This window comes from Agelaius phoeniceus, chromosome 6 (assembly GCF_051311805.1).
Source record: "Agelaius phoeniceus isolate bAgePho1 chromosome 6, bAgePho1.hap1, whole genome shotgun sequence".
NCBI classification, from domain to species: Eukaryota; Metazoa; Chordata; class Aves; order Passeriformes; family Icteridae; genus Agelaius; species Agelaius phoeniceus.
In genome coordinates, this window is record NC_135270.1 from 24,991,326 (window position 1) to 25,007,807 (window position 16,482).

At 37.1% G+C, this 16,482-nt stretch overlaps 1 protein-coding gene across 1 annotated transcript in view; it reads right to left on the reverse strand.

Moving 5' to 3' along the window:
- Positions 1–16,482, reverse strand: part of CSTPP1 (centriolar satellite-associated tubulin polyglutamylase complex regulator 1) — a 79,821-nt gene that overhangs the window by 32,125 nt on the left and 31,214 nt on the right. The window lies entirely within an intron of this gene.

The following is a 16,482-nucleotide window of genomic DNA, read 5'->3' on the forward strand; positions in this document are numbered from 1 at the left end:
CTGAAAGCAAAGCATCACCTTCCTCAGAATGCAATCCACAAAATGTCCCTACCTCCAAAGCACACAAGAGAGTGACACACAATGCTTTATAAATTATAGTAACTGCAATTAGAAAACATTACTGAAATCCATAATATTCCTGTTAAAAACAAGAAGTCAATGCCAGTGCAAAAGCAGGAAATTAATCTCCTGGAGAGTAAGCTTAACTATCTCCTGCATCACACAATTCTAAATCATTAAGGAAATAGCTTATGGTTATTAAAGCTAGAGCATTAAAGGGATAAATCCTTCAGAATTTATCGACTGAAGAATCTCTTACGAGAGTAAAATCTTGAACTAAAGTTAGTGAATAAGTGTCAGGTGCCTCCAATTATATCTTCCAGTAGCCACCGTGCGAAGAAATTTAAGGTCATTTAATTAAGGACAAATGAATCTTTAACCAGTCACTTTAGCACTCAGCAGTGGTGTACGAGCCTCTATTTTGTAGCATCAGAGACTGCATTTTATTAAAGAACACTGGAACATCCCTTGCTCTGGGCAATAAAGTCATTAGTGCAGCTAGTTCCACCCCCTCTTATGCATTTATGTATTTGACTTGGAAAGGTGCATCTTCTTCAAAAGTGCCATATTTGCCTTAAGGTATTCCAGACAAGTCAATTTTCTTTACTAGTAATGGGAGTACATACTCTTTTGAAGTTTTGGAGTTTGTTGGTTTGGGTGGATTTTTTTCAAGAGTTACTCATAACTATCAGGTGGTTGAAAGTGTGATAATTAATTTTGAAATTACCAGATTAGATTTCTCTGCAGAGAGTGAGTTATTAATAGCTAAAGAGTTCAAAATTCTGAAAATCCACCCACAGTTGAACGGACATGCCAACATAAGGCTTATTTTGCCTTTGCTGTCAGCTTCTATCATTTAGAAGACTTATTATTCAGCTTTTTAAATGGTAAACATCATTACAGCAAACTACTCTAACTTGAGTAAACTGAAAAACCTGCTTTTGGATCTTCACAGTTTAAAAGAATCTCTCTTTCCACTCAATAGAATAAGGATGAGCAGAGATAAATCCATTTATAGAAAATAACCTTTTTAGAAACTTTATGGCATTGCCTAAGCACTGAATTTTTGATCTTATGTTACAAATTCCTGTATCCGAAACTGAATTTTTTCCCTGTTTACTCCTTCAGGTGTTTTGGAAGTCATGCAAAGAATAGAACAAGGCTTTGTCCAAGCTGTTACCTGATTTTATGCACAAGTTATAAAATGAACCAAGAAGAAACACCTGCTATGGAATTTGTTCAGCACATGGAATACATGGCAGCACACGGAGTAAGAAGGCTGTTAGTATTCATCAATTATTTCAGTAATGTAAGTAAGTCCTTGTTTATCTCAAAAAAAACAAAAACAAATCTCAAGGAAAAGCTCTTTAAAGACATCACAGTAATACAATATTGTAAATGTAAAAAACTGCTAAAATCAGGAATGTGCAGAAAACTACCTCAAGTCTATATAAATTATATCAACACTTCCTCCATTATACAAACACTATTTGAAGCATTATGCTATTACAGATTTTCTCTTAGTTACTTCATAACATTTATCATTCTTGCATACTTCATACCAATTTCATTGTCACAGTGCTGCCAAACACATGTATTGACACATTTTTGTATTATACTTTACTTGGATGAAATATCACACATTTCCTTGTGAGGGGAAGAGGAGGGGAAGGCACTGATCTCTTCTCTGTGCTGACCAGAGACAGGATCCATGAGAATGGCTTTAAGTTTTGTCAGGGGAGGTTTAGGTTGGATATTAGGAAAAGGTTCTTCACCCAGAGGTTGGCTGGGTACTGGAACAGGCTCCCAAGGAAGTGGTCACAGCACCAGCCTGACAGAGTTCTAGAGGTCTACTCTTGGGGCTGATCCTGTGCAGGGCCAGGATTTGGACTAGCAATCCTTATGGGTCCCTTCCAGCTCAGCATATTCTGTGATATATTCCTTTCCAAAAGGTGCACAGCCTACCCAAGATGAAATTCAGATAGCAGGAGAGATTAAGTTCTCTGCCAAACATTGACAATATTTTAAATACCTTTATGATATATTTCAAGTGGAAGAGTCAAGTAAAATTCATCTAATATTAGCATAAATCTTTCATAGATTCCTAAGCAGTATAAAAATAAATAAAACAATGTAAAAAAAAAAGCATCTGACAGCAGCAAATAATACTGAGAAGCCAGGAATTTGCAGAAAACTGGGAAGAGAAACAAAATGAAGCTGGTAAAAAAAATCAGGGGGAAAAGAGAAAGATAATGATATGCATATCAGGAGAAAACTGTATTAATGATAGTCCTCTTGACATTTTGCTACATGGCGGTGAAAAAGTAGTGTTCAGAAAAAGCATGTACTGTATTTAATCTGATACATATCATCCTTCTTTTTCTGCAAAATCCAAAACATTTTCCATTCCAATGATAATGTGCGAGGATGTCAGTATTGGAGTGGTACTTAACATATTAAAAAATTAAAAGCAGATGTTCATAATTTCTGTGAGAATTTTCAAGAGGGTTGGCTGACAAGCTCTCAGCACTACTGAGAAGTGATTTTCAAAGCCTGAAACACCTGGGAAATTTTACAGGCCTCAAAAAAGCTGAAGTCACTGCAGCACTTAAAAATTCTAAGACAGGGGCTTACTCTGAGTGAAGGGCCTACCCAACAAGAGCACACAGTGAAGTGATAAGAGCAAAGATGGGGTCAAAATAACACTTAAGGTACTGCCACCAGTAGTGGCAGTAGTACCAGTTGAGCTAACCTGGCCATCTGTACCATGACCACCCTGATAGCACTTCCAAACAAAGTATTCAAACAGGAAATACTGCATTTTATCAGTAAATAACTCATAGCTATGAAACATGACGAAAAGTGTCTTGGTGAATTAACAATCTTTTCAAAGGGAACACAACTCTAGGTATAAAAAAGTATCAAAAACCAGTTAGGTTTTCTGAGATATTACCCTTCATACAAACAACACTGTGATTAAAAATTTTGAATTACTCAACAGTTAACTACATTAACTGTTACATCTCAAAATAAGGATGGGGAGATGTACTTCTCTTGGGATCCCCAAGAATACCTCCTCAGTTCTACATTTTAAAGCATTTTTCCAATTAATGGCCTAGAACAGAAAAATAATTAAGTGTAACATTTGTGAACACACTGAGGAAACTAAAAATTTTAAAGGAGTGAGTAGTAACATGGTGAAACCTCATGGGCATAGTCGGCTCACATGTACCTTAGAGCCTCATACATGAAACACTCTATCCAGAAGCAAAGAATGCAGAAGGCTCCACCTGCATACATAGTTACAACAAAGACAGGTGAAAAAGGTGGTCACCAGAAATGCTCAGAAAAATGCAATTAGGAGAATAATATGGTCCTGAGATGAGTAAACACAGCAATGTCAAGTAGAGAGGCTCAGTTACCAGTACTTGACCAATCTGGAATTATGGTTGAATTGAAACAGAATGAGAAGTGCTGCGGGAATGATCACGTGCTTACAAAACATGCCTCACAGAGAGAGGCTCAAGATGATAATTTACTCAGCTTGTCAAAAGCAAGAATAAGGAATTGACTTTAACATATGATTGAAACACTTAAAACCCCATAATTTTCATAAAGTAAAAAAAAAAAAAAAAAATTAGGCGAAGATAATCATACTATTAAAGACTGCCACAAGTTGAGATTGCAGTAGTGTACTCAGGAGTGTGATTTTACAGGCACCCAAAGAGATGTTTCAGTTCAAAATCAAGTAAGTCTTAGTAAATTCTGACCTCCAACAAAACACACAAGTTACCTATAAACAATCTTCCTCCTGTCAGGACAATTTCTCACCTGGCCCTCCTATCTTCACAAGCAACTTCCTCTCAGCAGCAGCAGTGCAGAGTGTGCACAAGGGCCATCCTACTGCTCATCTGCGGAACAACTACACGTGGCTCAGCCTTCCTGAGGAAGGTGTCTGAGAGCAGGCAGTTTGCAGAAGCCCTCCTTCCCATGAAAACCCAGTACTTCATGGGGACCGGGCTGCAGGCCAGCCTAATTGCCCTGGCAGCACCGGCAGCTGACTGCTTCCTCCTGCTATTTTTCCCAGGGGCCCTTCGGCCCCTTCAGGCTCACATGACTTAATAAAACCTGAATGCCCTTCTGGAAGATATGCAAATTATTTTTCAGTCAGACAAAAGTGTTTTGGCTCAATACTGGTGTTACTAAGTGAAGTTTAATGATGTGCTATACAGGTCAAACTTCACAGCCTAATGGCAGTTTCTGGCTATAAATGCAACAAGCGTATTACTCTCTAAAGGAGGTTTTAAAGTAAAATATTAATATATTCAGTACATTACCTAATTAGACCAGGCTAAATATCAATACAAAGCAATATGGCCTGAATTTTAAGGTCAGGTTTGACAATGACGGGATTTTTGCGCTCAGGAACTGCTGGCAGTTTGAGTTCAGCCATGGGTGCAGAGTACCACACTTGGCATTCCACCTCTCTGTGACCCTGCACTGGCACATTTCAATGTGCCGTGCTGGGAGAAAACTAACTCAAGCAGCAGAAGTACTGAATAGTTTGCTGCCAGTTTAGCATGCTGAGACAGATCAGCACAAGATGGAACAAGTGCTGGAGCTGCCATGAGAAGGATGCAAGAAGGCAGTACCTCACTAGCCAGCAATTAGATCAGGTTATGCTGACATGGTACTGCAGATTTAATTAAGGCATTAGTAAAGTCTCAGATGCATTCAATTCTGAGAAGACAATATCTTCAGTTTCCAATTTATCTTAGGCATACGACCACAATAGGTCCCTTTTTCCTGTCTAGCTCTTACCGCAAGAAACTGAATCACTAGAATAACTTAAAGGCTGAGCCTTTTCCCAGTGCAAAGTAGAATAAACCAACTATAAATGTTTCATAGCCACATGAAGCACGGTGATTTGGTTTTAAAGCCATTTTAAAAAATGATTATGAAGAAAGAAAAAATATATTGCTTCTAAAGTAATGAATGTACAATTTCTAAAAGAACAGGTTTCAACTTGCAAGTATTCCTGGGCAATCCATTTGCACGGTGGGGTGGAACATACAGTTCTGTGTATTTCCTTTATTTATATTAAAGATACAGTGTGGGATCATAACATGCATTACCAAGAACACTGAATACTGGACAACTCTACAGGACACACACGTACTTTCTTGGTTCTCTTTCATCTGGTAAGATCAACTGAATAAAAAAAAGGACACTAGAGGTAATGCTAAGATAAGGATAGTGTCAGTTGTTCTTGTTACAATAGGGCTTCTGGGATAAAGTCCCAAGCATTTAACTGGGTACAGGAATAAGTTCTTTCTAAACACTAATGGCATCTCTACCTTATCCAGTCAGCTGCATGTCCTTGTATACATTACTAGAATTAATACTACACAGAACACAAAATAATTTGTTGTTTATTTACAATCACCCTTCTCACATACTAATGAATGACACCAGCTCTTCAGAGGAAGAATTTGCTTTTCTTGCCAATCCATCTTTGGCAGACTCTGCCCTCAAGATAGAAGATTTCAGGGAGGGACTGAAGCAAATGAGAGAGAATGCACAGGAGGATAGTATGATTGGAGAAGAATGCTTGCAATTTTATGTGGAGAAAACCCAGCTGCCAGTTTTTCAGACGTTTCAGACTCACACACAGATACTCTGCTGTTTCATCAGCAAAGGGTAAACACTTTGATACTCAGTGAGGGAACAGGTGCTCCTCCGTGCCCTAACCTGCTTATGCACTTCTAATCAAAAATGGCTGCATTAACAAATAACGCAATACATCATGCTTCATCCCACTCCCTAAAAACATCTCTATTGCAACACCATCACCTCCATGTTAGACAAAGCCTGTACAGACAACGTAGTTACTGGGCAGTTTCTTCAAACTCACTTGTGACTCAGGTAAAACATTGTGGAATTGGGACTTTTCAACAAGCAAAAATTTAAAATACTTTGGAACTTTGAAACTCCTTCAAAACCAGTGAAGGAACTTGCCTTTGTTTAGTTGCCTTGCAAGCTCCTGTCACGGTGCTTGTAGCCCTTTACAAATCATTTAATGCTACTTGGAAGCAAGGGGATTGCATGCAGTAGTTTTATCAGAATTTGTCTATTCAGTGAATCTAAAGCCTGCAACAATGTGCATGCACAGAACAATTGAATGTTTATTGGTCCCTAGGTGTCTTCTAGCTCTCAAGCATAGAAGTCACATGCTAAAACTGTAGAAGACAACCAAAGGATATTTGGTAGAGGTACCATCCAGACCAGGCTAAAACTGCAGAATACAGTATCCCTTCATGTTCTCACCTGTACCTTAATGGAACTGGAAAATAATTATATAGTTACACATGCAGAAATGGGAGAACAAATTCTGCAACAATTTTCAAATATATTGACTCTAGTAGAATCTGAAGTAGTTCACTTAAAGCCAAAATTGAATTCTGTGAAAAGTCACCCAATTGATTCCCAGATCATCCCACTGAGATAACCCAATGTCAAGATTTCAGAGAAATCTAATTATGAAAGTGATCTGAGTTAAAAATAAGCTTTAAAAAAATGCAGTACAAGTAGTGAAAGGATAGAAGAACACTGTACTGAGTATATCTGGAGAATTCCCCAGTTAGCAAAGGGAAAACACATTTTTGTCCAGAAAAATTAGCAGCCTACATGCTGCTCTGCCTGCATTCAAGTCCCAAGAAGTTCTGCATTGTACTTCCAATTACAGCAGATGGGAGTCTCAGAGGCTTAATTGAAGGTATGTTCTGTGAGATGTTTTCATTAACAATTCTTTCTCAGTGTGGTCACTTTTGCTTACTTCGTTTTGTTTCTCCTCAAAATCATCAAAGAAGACAAACAAAATGCTATTTTTTCTTTAAGCCTCAAGGATAATAATATCTGTCAAATCTGCATTTACCTTGAAATCATTTTAAGTTCAAAGTGATCTGAACAAGGTTCCTGAAGAACAGAAAAGTCACTTCTGGATACCTCAATAACTGAAAACTGCAGTATTTTGAAGAAAACTCTCTTGATGTTTTCTTTAAATCATCTCTTCTGCAGAGGTACAATCTATTTAATTCTTTATTAATTTTTTCTGTATTTATTTATTTTTGCCTGTATTTCCTCAAAAAGTTACCATAGTCTGACAACAAGATTTTGGAATAACTTCTGGCTATAACTTGAACAATCACATTCCTAGGTTGTGAGGACTATGTTTGATGACACAGTTAACTCCTTAAGGATTCAGGCTTCTCTACAATTATCACCATGCTCCAGTTTCAAAATGAACACTATTGTGTAACTTCAGGAGTTACATAAATTCCTTTTGCTATGGTAACTGTAAAAGATCTTAAAAGACAAATAAATTTTTAAGGTGAGTTAACTTACTGGCAAGCAAATATCCATCGTTTTGAGGCTGCTTAAAATATTAGATTACCTTAACACTAAAGCTTCTTCTAAAAATACCTTAGAGCCATTGTTTAGAACTGACATAACAGTGAGGTCACTGCCCTGTAGAGTAGTCATAAGTGAATAAAAAGTAAAATTCTTCTCTACCTGTATCGCCGTTACATAAAAAATGCTCACAAAAAAAAAAAAGGTAATGAAGACAGATTTGCTTGTATGATGACACTTCCCTAATCTGAATTTTTACTTTTTTTATATGTTCAGTTTGTACCAGTTAGAAACATACAAATATCCACAAATTAATATTGGATGTATCTGACCAACACGTAGTTTTTTATTAAACATTTACCAAATGCTCAAACACAATGAGAGTAAGAAAAGGCAAAGGAGCAAATGTTAGCAATTGGGCTAAGAAGAATGGTGCACCTCACACTCTTCTGAAACTGTTCCAAGTCTGAAAGATTTCAAAGTGATTCTGTACATTGTGTGTGACAATCCTGTGCAACCAAACCACAACAAACAGAGCTGCCACTTTCATATTTACTCTCTGCAGGTTTGGTTAGTTTTCACATGAATAGATATAACTGTTGAAATCCAGTTCTGTCTATCAAAAAGCCTTTCCTGCCTTCCTCCAGAATTGATTTTAATATCATCCTAAGAATTGTTAAAAGGCAGGAAAATTCCCACAGGAAAAAATTTTGAGTCTGAACTGGGGGAGGGGGGGCAGAGAGAAGACTGATATTAAAGGCTTTTTTATGTTAAAGTTTTTACATTTCAAATGTTTACAATGTTTGAATCACTCTTTTTTTTGTATTCAAAAAAGAGTTACATTATTTCAATGGAAAGAAGTTACCAGTTTACATGCATCTGTCTAACATTAGCTGTTTATCACTAACAATAAAGTGAAAGTTCCTTAAGGCGTTGATTCTGTCAAATTTGATCTATACAGATAGCTAAATATTCTCAGTTTTACTGATCCAGCCAGCACTTGTATGTCCTAAGATTACTTAATTCAATCCAACAGGTGTAACTCCAGGTTATAAATAGAAAAATGCAGGTACAGTGAGATTAAGGGATTTGCCAAAGATACGGATTAACAGGATTAGGATTCAGGAGTTGCCAGTTTGAATTTCCTTGCTTATCCCATATTTGCTCAGCAAATCTAAGTACAACAAGGACAGCAGAGAACAGAGTAAAATACTGACATCTTCTACTTGGCACCAAGAAAAAAAAGTTAAAAACCTCTATTCAGTATCAGCTGTCTGACTAGGAATTGCCTTTACATACACCCAAAGCATGCCTATTATCAGAAATAATATTTTAAGTACATAAGAAGTAATTTAATTTATTTTAAATCAGTGTAAGACCTTGCAAAACAAAGCTCCAGGCTCTGTTGTGTATAGGGATGCTCCAGATTCATTTTTCTAACAGAGAAAGACAAAAGAAATAACAAACAAAGCTTTCATTAGCTGTATTATTTCTTTAAAAACTGCTTCCCTAAGTAACCCTGTTTATTTGCTGCATCTGTGTGTTGGGTTAGTGTGGCAAGGTTTTGGTAGTGGGTAAAGATGCAGGGAGGGTTTGTGCGAGAAGTTTTAAGAAGCTTCACCCCCAGGTGTGACAGAGCCAATGCCAGCCTGATACGAGCAACACATCACTTGCCAAGGCTGAGCCGGTCAGTGACCGTGGTAGTGCCTCTGGGATAACATATTTAAGAAGGGATAAAAAACACCAAACTGCAGAGCTGCAGCTGGAGGGAGAAGTGAGATTGTGTGAGAGAAACAGCTCTCACACAAAGGTCAGTGCACAAGGAGGGGCAGGAGGTGCTCCAGACACTGGAGCAGAAATACCCTGGTAGCACTGGTGGGGCAAGGAGGTACAGAAATCCAGAGTGAGGCTGAGCCTAGGAAGAAAGGAGGGCTTGCTGGAAGGTGTTTTTAAGATCTGGTTTTCTCTTTATCCTACTCTTGATTTAATTGGTAATAAATTCAATTAATTTCCACAAATCGTGTCATTTTTGCCCATGACAGTAACTGGTGAGTGATCTCTCCCCCTCCTCATCTTGACCTGCAAGCCTTTAGTTACTTTTTTCTCTTGATTCTCCAGCTAAGGAGGGGAAGTGAGAAAGCAGCCTTGGTGGGTACCTGGCATCCAGTTAGAGTCAACCCAACACAATCTGCTAAAGACAGCAATGTTTAGTTACCAAGAAACAGATAATGAACATTTTACAGCCTTTTTTTCTTTAATATTAGTTCTGCAAGATATCTTAGCTGGGGTTCAAAGAAAATACTTGAAGAGATTACTAATTAGATTTCAGCAACCATTGATTTGTTTCTTAACTCCTCTAGTCTACTAAGATTTAATACAATATTCATTTCCCTTTGCTTTGCTTATGGGATACTTTAGATACAAAAGCTGGGGAAGATTTATAAGGGACAAAAAGCATCGTGGAATAAAAAACTTTGCTAAAATGTATTCATGAACTTTACTCATGATTCTTTATTCAAGAATATTGAGTGCCAGAATAAATTAACACAGCATCATTAGAAAGACAAATTTTAAGGGTTTAATGTACTGATCCAGAAAACAGAAAATGTTTGAAATGCAGAGTGAAATTTAATTTTTATGTTGTCTCTCCTCAAGCTCTGAATTTAAAGCCTCAATGAAAAGGCTGTTCTACCTAAACTCCTAGTGTAAAAAACAGGAGAAGGATAGTGACCAGAAGCCCATCTGAACTACTCAAAACTGCCCTATGGATGAGACGTTGTCTGCTGACTACCAAAGAAGTGCATTAGATTTTGAGTTTGGGCATCAAACTTGTATACTCACGGGACAAGAGATGATGGACACAACCTGCAAAAAAGGGACATGCTTCAGCAGGTATTATTTAGTTTTGGCATTAGCTACACCATGCACAGACTCAACTTTCCCATGGAGCAGCCTCTTGAGAGCAAATGCCAAAATCCCACTTTGCTGGGTTTGAGACCCAGAGTTCAGCTTTTAAGCCTGTTTTTCCAGAAAAATAGCAAGACATGACATAGCCAGATCAGGTTCTAAGCTTTGTTGTTTTACTCTTTAAATGAAAGAACTCAGAAGATGGTCCTTCACAGAACAGATATGTTTAAGAAATCTTTCACTAGACATTGTATGCAACTTGCCTAGTAGACTGGACCTAACGTGAAAGAACTGTCTGCTATTTTATAAGGTGGTCGGTCCCTTGAAGAACAACATGCTTGAACAAGACTCTACTAGCTAGTACTTTGAAGCTAAGCAAAAACAACAAAAGACTGCAACCTCTGTATAAAATGAAAAGAGTCTGAATTTACAATAAGGGAAGATGAATAAAGAATATACTTCAGCATATAAAGTAGTTTCTATTTTGAGCATCTTCAAAAGGGATAAAGGGATAATCTCTTGCCAATTTTACTTCAGAAGCCAGCAACTTCTCTGTACACCAAGACTGGCTTTCTAAGTGATACAGTTACCAGCTAAGCACCAGACTGCTTATGAGCCAAGACACTTTCAGACAGGGTACACACTTTCAGACAGGTATTGCACACACAAGAAATAACCTTACCCTCCTGAAGAGCAAAGAATTGTCAGGAGAATAATACTGAGCATGTGGTTCTACAACAGAGATGATGAACTTGATGACATATGTTAATTCAACTGATTTCTATCTTGCTCTAAAGACTCTGTTGAGAAAAGCATGTAGCAAAGGGGGCTGTAACATCAAACTTGAAAACAACTACAAATACATCCTGCATCATCCCACACAGCTCATGCACAGTAATCCACCATTCTGAGTAAGACGAGTACACTCAAAACATTAAAAAAAAACCAAAACAGATTCTTACAATTTATATAGACAATGTTGCTTCATACTAACATATGTGTGTTCTCCTACTTATTTCACAGTAAAGCAATCCTGTATCTGTAAAAAATATAACTTTAGTATATAAAATTGGAGTAATATATCAAAAGGCAAAACATCTTGAACTCTGACTATGGGAACTTCAGCTAATTACTTCATTTCCCTGTCTCACTTTCTGGAACTGTTAAATGAAAATAATATTGTCAAAAATTTTGGGAAGCTTCAATCCTTAATGTCTGAAAAATACCTGGAGAGCCTTAGAGAGTAGGCACAGAAAAGTTTTATCAATAATCATCATTCTGAAATTAAGACATCACATTTGAGGTCCTGTCCATCACAGAAGAAAGCCATGAAACACTTCTCAGCTTTAAGGACAATTCTCAGCACCTTAAGGACAATTACACTTGCTCAGTCATTTCAAGGGTTTGATAAGAAAAGTTTCCAATCAAAGTAGACAGAAAAAAATAAATTCTTTCAGGAGTAAGCTGCAATATTAACTGCTGGTTATCCTAATCATGTTAACTAGTATTTGCATTGTAACTTTTCACAGCACACCAATCCTTCTGCCTCTGCCAGCAGAATGAAGAAATACCTAACAGCAGCATGGGGAATGGCGATGAGAAAGAAGAAATGAAGAAAAAGCTTTGTTTCTGATATCAGATAGTGATGCAAAGATAACTCATGCAAAAAGAACTGACAGTTTGACTTCTTTTCAGAAAATGTTTAAGTTATTCTGGAAATTATGTAAGGGCAATTTGAATGAAGACTAGATGAGCACTTGGAATATGTAATACCTTAACTCCAGCAGAAAGAGTAGAGAGAAAAGTGGTAACAGATAAGCAGATACCATAGCTGGAAGGAAACAAATATTCTACAAACAGATGATCAAAACAGAGATAAATAATAAAAAAATGGACAGGTAAAGAGCTGACTAGACAAAGGGATGAAGATAGTTCTCAACGAGTTCGTCCTACAACAAAAGGAACTAAAGGGGAAGAGTTAAAATTCTATTCAGGACAATATTGCCTTTTCTGCCATCTCTCCCTACCCTCTATGAAAATGAACACTAGTAACACTTTGGAATCTCACACACTTGCTTTTCCAAAGAGAAAAAAAAATTCTTCTCAAATGTTTAGCTTCCTTTAGGTTTATTGTGTACGTCATGTACTCTGCAGCCCCCCTTGATGCTATGGCTTCTTCTACTGAGAAACACCAGGTTACTGCATTACAAATATTACCCAAGTTCTACTGGAGAATCTGTACAAATTCATTAAATTAGCTGATATAAATTTTAACTATTTCTGGGTCTGAATCTTAATGCAGGAAAACCTCAGAGAAGACAGGATTTGACAAGTATCTATGTGAGCACCAGAATTAGCAAAGCTTTTATCCTATGGATTTTTGGGGTTTGGCTAACTGACATTGCAGTCTAGAAAAGTGTGAACTTCTGTGTAAGCTTTTCCTGTGCCTGAAGCATTTCTAAGGTGTTTTTCTTTATACCTGAAAAACCATTTTATAAAAGTTTCAGGAATGTATCTACCTGGCAATTAGAAGGACCACAGCCCTGGATTTCAGGAGAGCATACTTTAATGACTGCAGAGATCTCTTTGGAAGAATCCTATGGGATATGCTCTAAGAGAAAAAGGGGTCAAGAAGTGATGGATATTTAAGTATCTCTTAATCCAAGATAAAGAAAGCTCCATTTTTCCAACAGAGGTTATGAGATTCATGCTTAGTAGGATCACAGAGTGCAAATCACCCTCAGATCAGCTTATGAAGGAAGATATCACAGACTGTACATTACCACAGTCATGTCCTGTGACAAATTCAGAATGGATCAAGCTTAACTTATAAATATTACTGACTACATTTCATAACTCATTTGCAGATTACAGGTTTTCCGTGGTAACACCTTATCCCCATTTCACAGTAGTAGCATATCAAAGTACTAATCATGCATGCAGATCACTTCTACTGATACTCATCTAGGATCCTTGAAAGAGGCATAACAAAGAGTAAGCCAACAATCCTTTGCATCATATACAACAACTTTATACCTGATCATACTGATTTAAACCAGACTTCAAGATGTTGACTGAGGTAAGGCAACTTTAAAAGGATCCAAGAATTTCTGTATTCAATTCAACATTACACTTTAGTCAAACATGGACATACTGAATGGAACCAAGGCTTCAAAATAAATTGCAAAGTAGGGACTTCTTGATATGTTTAAAGTTTCTAGGATCAAATTATCTTGCCTAACAAGAAAAGGCTTACTGGAAGAGTTCAGTAATAGAGTTATAGAAACAGAAGTTCAGTCAGTCTTTTTAACAACACAGGGGAAAATCAATACCTCAAAAGAAATTAATGGCATTCTCAAGCTTATTTTATCACAAGAACTGAATATAAAGCTTTTGTGAGTATAACTAATAGATTAAGTGGAAGAACAGGGGGCCAGAAATTGTAGTTGTGCAAATTCCCAATGAACAAACAGAAAAAAACTTCTAGATATACGTCAGGTCTGAATCCAATGAATGAGATACATATTGTAGAATCAGGAGCACACTATATAAATCCGCTGAGTTAATTTAGGAAAGCTAGGAAGTGAATGTGTAGTGATGGAAACGATAAATAATAAGACCATGAGAGAGAAAAGCTGAAGAAGAATCTGGGATGATAAATGACAAAAATTATTTGTTCAGAGATTTTTTGTGCAGCTAGACAAAAACATACTTATTTCTCCAGTTAAAATGATAACTCCTAGTACCAAGGCTATGTCAAAGACTTAATTACATGTGTGAAGGAGAGTCCTTACTCTTCTGTTCATGCTGAATACACATTCCCCATCCACAGTCTTCTTCCTCAGATTGCAGCTACAGTGCTCACAGCAGCTCAACAGAGATGCTAGAGTTTATTCCACAGAAATGAGCGCAGACACACCATCACAACAGTCCCCTTATGTCCACTGATCTGCTGAGACAGATCAACTAGGCTCAGGCTGCTGTCAGAGCAATATAGCTCTGCAACATCCAGGTCCCAAGCTAGTATTTTGAGATAGTGCTGAATTGTACCATATGGAAACACAAACCCCAAGCTTAGTTGTCTATGTAAACATTGCATTACACAGCACAGACACACACTTGAAGCCAACAGCATGGGCAGAAGTATGCTTTAGGGCTTACAGAGAAGGGATGAAGATAATGCATTCCTCAGTTTAGGTACTTTCACCTCTCAGGGCAGACTAAGAGCCAACATTGTGCTGAAAGCACATGTGGGCTTCACGGAGACCCTTCTCATAAAACCTCTTTGCAGAAAGTCACAGTATAAGGAATTGAGACAAAACAAGATTTTCACCTACTTTCTCTACCTCTCCCTTTCAGCATCTCTGCTGCTGAAGAGTAGATCAGAAAATATCATAAAACATACTAATTAATGAAACTAAGGCTTCATAGACATTCTATTAGATGATCGCTTATGCATATGAAATGTGTAGATCATCTTTCAAGACATGTCACAAGTGACAGAAGAGGTAGACCAAGTTTATTTAATATAAGAAACATGGAGCATTCAGAATCCCAGGCCAGGTCAAACAATCTAGAACCAGTTTTGTTTCAGGGAACTTCCCCACAATTTGTGATACTAACTCTTCAAGACTACATTGGAACCTAAAAAAGTCTTAATTAAAAAAATCTATTTCAGTTGGTTTGAATAGGAATGCTGTCATAGGGATGGGAAACTTGCCAGAAGACTGCAAAGCAAATAGTAATAATAATTACCAGTTGAATTTTGGATAATTGCTTAGCAGAATGCAACAATGATCACTGCTTATTTAAATGTTTTGCTCAACTGGGACAAAAAGTAAAGAACATACTAATTTAATTTGCCAATGACACAACCAGTGAAGAAGTGTCAAAAGACACAAAATAGCCAGAAAACATTAGAAAACAAACAGAAACATTTACTGGTTTAAAAAACAATCTATAGAGATACACATCTGGAACATTAAATTGAAAAAAAGCATTTGAATATTAAGAAGAGCTGGTGTATGCTCAGAGACAGCTGAAAAGGAAATATAATACTGAGGCGAAAAATAAACCCAAACCAGATTAGACAAGAAGGATTTTCAGTGTACTACATTTAATTTCACAAACTGCCTTGACAGAATGGCATGAACTGAATTCAGGGAGAGACTAGCTGAAGACTCCATCACTGACCCACTTCCACAAATGATTACTGCAATGCAATGCACATAGATCTATGTAATGCAGACGTTTTAACCTACAATGCCTTGTAGATATATCTCACCATCTCTAAAATGTAATCTTCCACCTATTTCTCCCCAGTGACAGAAATCCTTTTTCATGATACTCCAGAGTCATGAGGCAGAGTTACATTGATAAATCATAAATAGCAACAGCTGTAACCGTAGCACAAAGGAACTATGACATGAGTAAAGTTAGAAATCAATCATTTCAGCCAAGGCTATTTCACTGCAGAATGAATTTCCAGAAAACACAGCTAACTTATCTTTGGGACATGCTGTGAGACTTCACTGATTGATAAAAGATTTCCTACAATAACATGGTATAAAAATCTGATCTAGTTTTAGTAACAAAAAGGAAAGGAAAAAAGATTCTGATATTTACTGTGATCATCACCGTATTGTTCTAAACATTTCACTTAGCAGAGATTGGCTAAGCTAAAAATGAAGATAGTCTAAAAGCTTACAAAGGTGGGAGTAAAAAAAAGGCAGAGTGATTTAATATAAAGAATAACATATGGAAGCATTAGAATGACACTAGCAAAGGAAGGGATTTTGTAACCTCAGGAAAGTAATCTTGTCAGCAGAAATGCATTAAAATAGCATATTTCAAAACTGAGCTGGGAGAACAGTGGTCCATTTAGCTCTTTTCCATCTCAAAGTTACATGAATAATATAGATAAGACATTTCTTTAATGTTTGTAAGGAATCTAGCCTTCCTGGCAAACTGAAGTAGAATTAGTCATAGAGGCTTACCACTCTTCTCATTTCATGACATAGCTTGTGTGCTTGGTTGTGGTCAACCTCCCTTTCCACAAGCTCCAGAGACAGCTAGGCTTCCAATTTCCTAATTCAAGTGTGCAGA